The sequence below is a fragment of the Beta vulgaris genome, chromosome 8 (genome assembly GCF_026745355.1).
Source record: "Beta vulgaris subsp. vulgaris cultivar EL10 chromosome 8, EL10.2, whole genome shotgun sequence".
Lineage (NCBI taxonomy): Eukaryota > Viridiplantae > Streptophyta > Magnoliopsida > Caryophyllales > Amaranthaceae > Beta > Beta vulgaris.
Genome location: NC_079209.1, coordinates 21,021,274 through 21,033,270, shown reverse-complemented (window position 1 = coordinate 21,033,270; position 11,997 = coordinate 21,021,274).

The window sequence follows — 11,997 nt, the reverse complement described above, 5'->3', positions numbered from 1 at the left end:
ATTACTTGTATTTTTTTAGTTTTTTAACTTTAAAATGAAATTTATTGATTTGAAGATCTGGTGGAGGAAGAGAAGAAATTACTGATTTACGATGTAGATTTTCGTTTTTTAAGTTTGTTTAATTCCATTTTATTGTGTACCATTTTTTAAATTTATCATTTTAGATTTTCATTCATGTTTTCTGATTAAGGAACTATTGTAGAGAATAAAGAATCATGTTCAATAGTTCCGTATGTTCATAACTATAATTTCGTGCTTGTTGTAGCTGGGTTGGTTTAGTTTAGTTTTTTTTTTATTGTATAATCTTCCATTTGCGTCGGATGGTGGTTGAAATTCGACACAAAATTCCTTTTTTCAAAAACAAGATGCTTTGAGGACATAGCATAAACATCCATAAGCCCGAAGAGATGAATAAGCTGGTGGGTGGAGCACCACTTTGGGTTTGTCATAGAGATGCTCGGCAGTGAAGTAAGACCAAGCTCATAGGCTTATTATCCTAGGTCGGAAAAAATGCATAATTTGCGTCGCACATGGTCCAACGTGCGACGCAAATGGCAGGCCACGCTTTTTGGTGGTGTGACTTGGCGTCCCATCTGCGAGGCATCTTGAGCCATGTGCGACGCAGATAGGATTTCATGTGTGTCGCACCTCGAGCCCTATCCGACGCAAATAGCTCCTCAACTGCGTCGGACCCTGTCCGACGCATATCATGTCTCGCAAATTTGTGTCGAGACCTGTGTCATCGAACCTTGTTCCGACACAAATGGTGGTCCCAGGTCCGACGCAAATCGTTGGTTATCTACTAGTGATATATGGGTGTTCGCGATTTGGGTTGGTGCGGTTTGGGATGTAGCTCCTCAATTGCGTCGTTAAGACACCAAAAAAACACTTTTCAAACAATATTTCTAAATTCTAACAAGCAATTACTAAGAAAATAGTAAGGCAAGTCAAGGGTCGATCCACAGGGAAAATGGGATTGATTAAAGTCTATCAAGTCCAGACTACCTAATTGAATGGTATTTAGGGGTTTGAAAGAGGTTTGAAAACAATTATGACTAGCTAAAAAATAGAACTAGCAAACAACAAGAGTTAATTTATCAAATAGGAAGACACTAGTGTGAATAAGAACGGACAATGATTGTTGATGCGATTGTGAAGAAATGAAGATGATCATGCAAGGTTTTAGTTTCCCTCTAAAATACTCGAGTCCTCTCTCGAATGGTCCTCAAGAGTAATCACTTAACCAATCAACTAAATCCTCTCTCGAATGGTCTTTAGTAAATTGATTAAGAGATTCAATCAATTCGGAAAACCCCTAATAAAGAATCCCCTTAATTTTTACCTAATATCTTGGCATTGAAATTAAGTTAATTCTTGGGGATGATAAAAGAGTTCAAAATTCGATTTAAGAATATTTGAGTTCAAAATACCAAAGTATAAATGTGATCAATATCTATCCTAAGGTTTCAAAACACCAAGATCAATGCATAACTTTCTTTAGAACATCACAATCTCATCAACAAAACATTTAAAAGCCTAATTCATACTTTCACCCTAACCCTAGATACGAAACTACACACTAATCATGGATTCTGAGCAATTAAACATAAAATATATGACTAATCTAAGGCTAAACATGATTAAAAGATAATTAAACTAATAAAAATCGCAATTATAAGAATATGAGAATGGAGATCTAAAATAAACTAAAAGCAAGAGCAAACATTAAGAGAATGAAATAAAAACTAAAACTTCAAATTAAATTCAATGAAAAGTAACTTTGATGTTGACGGAATCACAAACTATGATTACTAATCTCAATTCTCAATCAAAACTCAAGTGTTTTCTCTCTAGTATAAAACCCTAAAAAACTCTCTAAAAACTAGAATAAATCTTCAGTTTTAAACTAAAACAAAACTATAGTTCAATATAGCCGCGATTTTCTTTCCGGAAATGCATGGTGCGGGCGCACCAAGCTAAGGTGCGGGCGCACAAAACACAGGTGCGGGCGCACCTAACTCCTCTGCCTCAAGCTGAAATGTTCCGTCAGATGGTGCGGACGCACCAATAGTTGTTGCGTGGGCACCTTATGCTTGGTGCGGGCGCACCGTAGTGCTCTGTGATTTGCCTCTAAAGCCGCTGAAGGTGCGGGCGCACCAGTAGCATGTGCAGGCGCACCGTCGTGTGCGGGGGCCTCCAAACTCACCTCAAGCTTCCTCAATGTATGTCGCTCTTCCCCTTGAGTTGTATCTCGTAATATTCAGCCCCGAAAAGGGTCATACCTGCAATAAAAACACGAGAAAACCTGGTGAAAGCATATATACTAGAAATTGGATCAAAACAGATCGAAAATCTAGCAAAAAGTCACTATGATCAGTCAATGATCAAGTGAGGAAGTAGAAAGGGAAATGAGGAGAAAAGAGGGGATAAAAGAGAATAAGTAGGACCAAAATAAACCAAAACGATGTCACAAAGTGCGTTAAAAGCGCACTTATCAGTAACCCAACCCAAATCGCAAATATACGGTTGACATTTTTCCAACCCAAACCGCACCACACTTTTGCCCACACCAACCCAAATCGAACCGCGCAAAACGGTTTAGTACAGTTTGATTTGCTGTTTAACCATTTTTTCCTCCGCGATATTGTTTTGTAATCTAAGTGTAAAAATAAATTGTTAATAAAGAGTCCAAATAAATATGAAGTTGGCTTCATAATTAAACATAAATAATAATTTATCAAAAGTGTCCATGTTCTTTACCTCAAACTTCTTTTTTCAATTGTATACTTGTATGCCACCTTGTCAAGTGTATTTAAAAAATAATTTGAAAAAAAAATCATATAAAATTGCGATTTACGGTGCTATTTCGATTTACAAAAACTAAAAGCCAACCCAAACCGCAAACCGTGGTTTGCTTGAAATTATAACCCAAACCACAATTTTAAAACTGCAAACCAACCTAAACCGAAAAAAAAAACGGTTTGAATTGCAGTTTGGTGCGATCCAGACTGCACTCTGAACAGTCCTATATATATTAGAGTTACATCACATGATCACATGAAAATGCTTCGTTACATGAGAAATGAGAATGATCTCAATCACACGATTGGATTAGATTACAACACTTGTTCATTAGAGTTATGTCCCCAAAAATCTTCGAGCCGAAAAAAAATGTTCTAATTTTTTTTGGAATTACATAATCACTTGTTCATTAGAGTAGTAGCGTGTAAAATGTATCCTCATTTCTCATGTAAGGAGAATTCTGATGTAATCTTACCCTTATATATATATATATATATATATATATATATATATATATATATAATCATGCACCTTAATCCAAGATAATATTCAACTTGTATAAACAGTAGTAAAGAATCAACATCAAACTTACTTTAGGATACACTAGTACACTACGACATCACAAAGTAGCTAATATATATGGTTTTAAATATTTTTTTTACTAAATTAGAAGTGAAATTAAAGATGAACACTAAATCATCTGCATGGAACGAAAAGTACATTTTTAAATACACAATTTTCATGTATGACATCCTGCAAATTGAAAAGTAATAAAAGATGTACACACGATTTAACGTGGGAAAAACTCTCAAATAGAGGCAAAAAACCCAGTAAAGACGAGTACCCAAAATCCACTATATGAAAATAGGAGAGTACAAAAATCCTAAATATTATTAGGGTGAGTAATGTAATAAAACTCTCACTATAGTAATAAACTCACTAAAGAGTATTACAAAAAGGGATTGTGGATTAATAAAATAGATGGATTAAAACTAGGAGGTTTTATAATATAAGAAGACTTGTGATATGGCTTCTTTTATTTGATGTGTTGGTTGATGGACTGATGGTGGATTCTTATACCCAAATTTAAACCAACCAATTCTATTTATAGTTGGTGTATGGGGGCTGACTAAGTTCCATACTGGTCTACTTAGACCGGTAAGCATCGCCATGGTCAACATGCTTACTACAAAACCGTTGACTTCGTCATACCGGTTCCATTAAGATACCTGAACGGTATCCCTCACCGGGCCATTACTCATGGGCTTGGGCTTGATCCAGTTTCTATCTACATGCGCCTACAGGCCTAAGGATAAAACTTCAATAGAGGATAAAAGTATATCCTAAAGGAATATTCCAGCGTCCAACCAATGGGAGCAGAGTCCTACCTCAACAAGGACTCCTGTCGGCTCCTATAAATACCCCGTTGATCTGAGTCATAAGGTACGTTCACGATCACAATCATACTCCACTTGAGAGCTATCAGTTTACCCATTACTGACTTAGCCATCAGAGGGGCGTTCCTCTGATCAACCCCCGAGGCTAGTTTACGTGTTCTCTCTTGCAGGAAATCAAACCGGCTTGCTTACCAAGGACATATCGGTTCACACCCTCATATTTATTCCATACCGGAACAATTGGCGCTAGAAGGAGGGGCTTACTATACCTTAAAGTCTAAGCTATTTGTTACCAGTAAGACAACCCTCATGGATCCTAATCAGCACTTTGGGATGCCGGAAACTGATGAAAACAATGTCCCCATTGAGAAAACTCCACCAGGATTCTCAACCCCGATATCGGCCACAGGACTGACTTGGCCACCTACTGATAAGGGAAAGAGAACTCCTGAAACTCCTTAGGAGAGTATATTCCATACTCTCCGGCATATGTTCACCCCGGAACAACTCATGAGTGCAGCATAAGTTTTTCATGCCATGGCCAGCCACACCCCACCGACCGGTCCACCCGACAAGCGACCTCTGAGCAGAGCCTACAGCCTAGTGAGAAAACTGCGCTCACTAGGGACGGGCCGCCAGGGAGAACGAGGTCGGAATGACCAGGATCAGGTGGTCAACTCAAAGACCCCGACGGAGCAGGTTGGGTAAGAGGACGAAGAGGAGGCTTAGGAAACGGAGGTCCAGCTGTCTTCCCACCCCAGGAAGGGAAATGAGCACAGGCGAAGAGCACCGGTATCTTTATGGAACTCTCCATTCTCCACTGCTATCCTTCAGGAGCCCATGGAGAAGATCAAAATGCCGACATGTAAGTATGACGGCAAGACTGACACGAAAGATCATATATCGGCTTATGAGGGACACATGTTGTTGTACACTGTTACTTACTCAGTATGGTGTAAAGTGTTCCCCACTACGCTAATTGGGTTTGGCCAGACATGGTTCAAGAGCATAACACCAGCAACAGTCTTTGACTTCCGCCAGCTCACATCTATGTTTATCACGTACTTCATCGGTAACAAACGCAGAGAGAAGACTACCGGCGAGCTGATGTACGTCAAACAAGGGGAATCTGAGAGTTTAAGGGACTATGTAGGACGTTTCAATGCAGAAGCCGTCACCATCCACAGCCTGTAGCAGGAGGTAGTGGTATTAGCCCTAATGACGGGCCTGAAGGAGGGAACTCCCTTTAGGAGCTACTTGGGCCGCAAAAAGCTGACAAGCCTAACAGAGGTTTTAGGCAAGGCAAATGACTTCATCCGAGGAGAAGAGTTTGACAAAGCAGCAACCGCTAAAAGACGGCAGGAGATGAGAAGGAGAAGGAAAAGGAACTCAAAGATGACCAGTACCGGAAAGATAAAAAATCGACACCTCCAACAGGAAGGAAGAAAGCAATTTTGTGAAGAAGGGTCATGAAGGGCGAACTGACAGATATCACAATTACACCCCTCTAACAATATCTAGAGCGGAGATATTTGAACTGCATAAGAAGGATGACAAGTGGCAGCGGCCCAGAAAGATGTACTACAAAGGCCGGGATAAATCAAAGTGGTGTGAGTTCCACCGGGATTATGGTCACGTGACAGATGACTGCAAGGACCTCAAGGACGGGATCGAAGACCTCATAAGAAGAGGCTACTTCACCCAATACCAAGCGAGGATCGATCGAAAGTCCCCACCTGGAAAGGATGAAAACGGCAACAGAAAGTCAGTGAAGGACAGGATAACTGAAATCCATGTCATATCCGGGGGGCCGACACGGGATGGAAGCATACATGGTGCCTAACCTAGCTTGAAAAAGGTGAGGTACCAAGTAAATTATCACAACGCAGGGAAATGGTCGGCACCCTCAACCATACCGTCCGTATCTTTTACGTCAGAGGACGCCAAGGGAATCATCTATCCCCATGATGACCCCCTGGTAGTATCTCTGCAAATATCAACGGCAATGGTCCATCGCGTATTGGTGGATGGGGGAAATATCTCTGCAAATATCTCTGCAAATATTAGCCAACATCCTATACAAAGAAACATTCGAAAGAATGGACCTCGAAACTGCATGTCTGAAGCCGGTCTCCTACCCAGTTATCCATCTTACAGGGGCATCTGTCGTCCCGGTAGGAACCGTCAAGCTCGCAGTAAAGCTGGGAGAAGAACCTCATTCCAGGGACATGATGGTAGAATTCCTCGTTGTTAACGTCCCGACAGCTTACAACGCCATCATCGGGCGGCCATTGATCCATGACGCCCAGGTTGTGGTCTCCACTTACCATCTGACAGTGATCTAAACCTCCAATGACGATAACCCAGAGAAAATCAAGGGGAACCAAGAGTCTGCTAGGGCCTGCTATCTGACCGCCCTCAAACACTCTGATCACAAACGCCCGGCAGAAACACCGCCATCAGAGCGAAAACGGCGCAGGACAGCAAACAAGGCCAAGAAAGATCTATCAATGGAAAACTTTGAGGGAACGCCGGCAGATCAGCCGCGACCTAGCCCGGAAGGTGAGATAGAGGAAGTGAGCCTAGAGCTGGAAAGGCCGAAAAGAACGGTGAAGATTGGAGCAGACTTGGCGGAAGAGGCCAAGATCAACCTGATCACCCTGTTGCGAGATCATGCAGACATCTTTGCCTTCTCTGCGGATGAGATGTCGGCAATTGATCCAGCATTTATGGGTCACCGGCTGAACGTTAACGAAGATGTCAGACTGATAAAACAAAAGAAGAGGAACTTCTCTTGCGAGAAAAATGCAGCCATCGACGAAGAAGTCGATAAACTGCTAGTGGTTGATTTCATCGAACCATGCGATCATCCAGAATGGGTGGCCAATGTGGTCATGGTCAAAAAGGCCAATGGGTTATGGCGGATGTGCGTGGACTTCACCGATCTCAACAAGGCCTGCCCCAAAGACAGTTACCCCTTGCCCAGGATTGACCAGTTAGTTGACTCCACTAGCGGCCACGCTCTACTGAGTTTCATGGATGCTTTCTCCGGATATCATCAGATTAGCTTGCCAGAATCTGACAGAGACAAAGCGGCGTTTATCACGGATGCAGGAGTTTATTCCTACGAGGCAATGCCTTTCGGACTCAAAAATGCCGGTGGTACTTATCAAAAACTGGTAGATAAGATTTTCGAGCATCGCCGCAATGTAGAAGTATACGTCGACGATAGCATTGTAAAGAGCCTCACAAAGGAGGGACATATCACTGATCTGGGGGAAACTTTCACAACACTCCGGTAGCACCAGATAAAGCTAAATCCTAAGAAGCGTGTATTCGGAGTTAGGTCCGACAAGTTCCTCGGCTTCATGGTGAGCGAACGGGGTATAGACGCCAAACCCGACAAGGTTAACCTCCCGGAGCCTAAGAGCATCCGGGACATCCAGAGGCTAACAGGGAGGATGACGGCCCTCACAAGGTTCGTCTCAAAGTTGGCCGACAAAGCACTGTCGTTCCTCAAGGTCCTTCGAGGTAATAAAAAGTTCGAATGGGGAGGCATTTGAGGGGATTAAGGAGCACTTCAAGAAGCTGCGCGCCGACGATAACCCGGCCACAACTTGGGGATAAAATGCAGTTGTACGTCTCGATGTCCAAGAAGACAGTAGCAGCTGTGTTACTAATAGAGAGGCAAGGACAGAAAAGCCCCATAAATTTCATAAGCCATGTCCTGGCCGGGGCAGAACAACGGTATGAATTGTGGGAGAAGATGGCATATGCCACACTTATCGCAGCAAGAAAGTTGAGACCATACTTCGATTCACATACCGTCTAGGTCCTCACTAACCAGCCTCTGAAAAAGGCCCTTCACAAACTTGACACGACCGGTAGGCTGCTCAAATGGGCAATCGAGCTATCAGAGTTTGACATTGAATACCGACCTCCCACAACCATTAAGGCCCAAGCATTGGCAGACTTCATCGTAGAAACCACCTACACGGAAACAGAAGAAGCGACCGACATCTGGCATATAGCAGTTGACGGCTCCGCTACTCAAAGTGGAGCAGGGGCCGGATTGGTGTTGACATATAGCAGTCTGGTTCGGCTTCAAAGCGTCCAATAATGAGGCAGAATACGAAGCAGCCCCGGCCGGACTAAGTCTAAGCATTGCGGCTGGCGCCAAAAGGGTTCTGATGATCACGGACTCCCAGTTGATATCAAGTCAGATCGAGGGCACATATGAAGCACGAGTGCCTGTCATGCAAAAATATCTAAGTAAGGTCAAAAGCATGACGGTCGCGTTGCAAAGCTTCGAGATCCAGCTGGTGCCGAGAACGGAAAACATGGCAGCAAATGCCTTATCTAAGTTGGTCAGTTCTAGCACCAGCGACAAGAAGCGGAGCGTGATGGTAGAAACACTGGCGGAGAGGAGCATCGACAACCCCATGCCGGCCATAAACACCATCGGCCAAAGCACAGAATGGTACGACGACATACTGGCCTATAAGCTGGCAGGGACCTTCCCCGAAGATAAGATGGCGGCCAAGAAGCTTCAAAGAAACTCACCCTGGTATTGCATATTCCAGGGTCAGTTGTATTAAAAGGGTTTCTCACCCCCTCTCCTAAGGTGCGTAATGACCTACGAGGCTACCAAAATAATCGAAGAAATACACGAGGGAGTTTGCTGGAACCACATCGGCGGAAAGGCACTGGCACTGAAAGCGCTGCGGGCCGGCTTCTACTGGCACTATGCTGACAGACGCACAAGCGTACGTGAAAAAATGCGACAAATGCCAAAGGTTCGCACCAGTGATCAACCAGCCGGCAAATGATATGCAGCCAATCCTCAACCCAATCCCTTTCGCTCAGTGGGGGTGGACATCATAGGACCTTTCACACTGGCATCCGGGGGAAGAAAGTTCTTAATTGTGGGTATTGACTACTTCATAAAATGGATTGAGGCAGAGCCAACTGCAAAGATAACAGTCAACCAGGTAAAGAAGTTCATCTGGCAAAATGTCATTACCAGGTTCGGGATTCCTATAGAAATTATCATGGATCACGGCGTCCAATTCGATTGCGGCCCCGTAAGAGACTTCTTGAGACCATACGAAATAAAATTTGCCTACTCGTCGGTTTTCCATCCTCAGAGCAATGGGCAGGCAGAGGCCGCCAACAAGAAAATCCTCAATGCACTAAAGAAAAAGCTGGACGGCCTGAAAGGCGCCTGGGCAGACATGGTTCCGGTCGTATTATGGTCTAACAGAACCACAGAGAAGGAAGCTACCGATGAAACCCCCTTCAGACTAGCCTTTGGGGCAGAAGCGGTGCTGCCGATGGAAGTAGGTCTACCCAACTGGCGGATCATGAACTGTCCAAGTATAAACGGTCAATGACCTTTGTGGATCTGCCGGATAAAATAAATATGCATTATTGGTTAACCAGTCAATGACCTTAGTGGATTTGCTGAGTTAATTAAATTGCCTAACCGGTCAATGACCTTCGTGGATCTGCCGGATAAAATGATTATGCATTAACTATTAATCAGTCAATGACCTAAGTGGATCTGTTGAATTAATTGGAGTGCCAAACCGGTCAATGACCCTCGTGGATCTGCCGGGCTACTTCTTTTGTTGACACATCTCTAGCCGGTTAATGACTTTCATAGATCTGCCGGACTAAGAGAGGAATATCTAAACTAATCAATCAACAAACAATAGAAGCAATAAAATCATAGCATGAAGACAGCATAGAAGGTTGAATCAAAAGTTATATATCATCAAAACGACAACATACAACCTAAAAAGCTGTTTCAAAAATACCGGCCACAGGCAACCAGGCATACAAGCAAGGCAGAAAGAAAGCTAAAAATCTACTTGGTGTGCTCCTCTTCCTCAGAGCCATCAACCACCACCACGGATCTGTTGGCTTATCGTTACCGACAGTAGTGTTAGCCACACCTTGTTCCTCAGTATTGGTGGCGGTATTGGCGGCCTCTTGACCTTGCTCCTCTTCGAACTCACAACATGGATCAGCATTGGCAGCGTCGGCCTCAGTAACACCGACGTCCAGGACCTCGCCCTCGACCGGGAGTTCAAAATCCCGGCGACCGTGAGCCTCCTCAACTTGGGACCAATCGAAGTCTGGGAATTTATGCTTTACACATCTCATGGCCGCGGCCCAACCGTCATTGTACCGGTTGAGCAAGCGGGAGACAAAGTCCATAGACTATCGGTATTCCGCCACCGCGTTGTGTTCCCGGTCGGCGGCCTCGGTGATTTACTCCCTCAGCAATTTTATCTCGGTATCTCTGTTGGATACCGTCAGGGAGTGATCTGCAGCCTTCTTGTTTGCGGCCTCCAGGTCCGCCTTAGCTTGAGCCAAGTCAGACTTGGCCTTGGTCAACTTCGCCTCACTGGTGGCCAAGTCCGACTTCTTATCGGCCTGTTGGTTGGCGGTGAGTTGATGGGCCTCCAACTCAGAATGATAAGCCCCTTGGAAGTGACGTAAAGATCACATAGCTCTTTACCGGATTGCGCCGACTGACAGAAAGAGGAGTGAGTAAATTGTTAGCAACATAATAAAGGCCGATAGCGAATATGTAATAAAATAAGCAAGAGGTATACTCACCACGGCCAAGTTATGGGCATGAACGGCAGCAGCGACCTTCACCTTGTCGACCGGCAGGTTATACTTTAACCAGAGACCCTTCAGCAGCCGGTACCCCAGGTTCCCGCCTTCTAGAGGATAGTCAAGCAACAGCGACTTATCGTCTAAGACGTTGAGCTTGGGCTAAAAGAAAGACTCGTCCTTGACAGGGGAACGAGCCCATTTCTTTTGGACGGCTTCAGGTACCTCCACCTCGGAGCGCTAAAATAGCCCGGCTTCCTCGGTTTGGCAAAGGCCCGCAGAGTCAGCTGCTTGTAAATGGCCGGCCGAAGCGAAGAACTACCGACCTCCGCCACCCATCCCTTCATCAAAGGGACAGAAGCACCGCCGACCTTTGTGGTTGGTACGACGGCAGGCGGCTTTTAAATCCCTTTCCAAGCTCTGGGCTCGACTCTTTAGCCGGTTTCTTAGGGGGGTTCTCAAGGGTACCCTTAGCCTTTCGCATTCCCAAAGACTGCTAGCTTGGTTTTCGGTGGACCAGGGGCATATTGTCCCTGTCATCTTCATCGCTACCGATCCCCCGACCTGAGCCACGACCTTGCTTTCCACCACGTCCACCAGTAGCGGTGGGAATAGAAACATAACGACAAGCAGGTTTGGGCGGCATATTGCTGATAGGCTCGTAGTTATGATCAAGGTGCAACGCCTCCCTGATGAGATGCTCCCGGCCTGAAAGAAGCACAGACAAAGGGAAGAGTTAGCATTGCGATCAATACACGTAAAACTTGCATAAGGAAAAACAAGACGACCTACAAAACCCACCATGGGGGTCGGTAGCACAAAAACCTAGCGCGGAAAGGGCTGGGTTGCCAAGATGTACTTCACGTGGGGCAGCCAAGTGCGCGGTACCGGAATCCTTTTCTTTCCTTTAAGGGCCAGTACGGTTGTTGCGGCAAAGAAGTCATAGGCCTCCTTCTCCCGGCCACTCATCCCTCTATCAGGGATATTCTCCATCCGGGACCGAGGTTTGGTCCACTGGCGGCGCAGAGGGAAGTCGGCAGGCACCTTAACCCAGAAGAAGCGCTCCCTCCAATGTTTCAAGGAGGTGAGCTTGGGTAGACCGTCAGCTTACCCGCCTTGGTATACAAGGACATCCAACCACCCCGGCCTTGGGTATCGTCACCCCGGGATC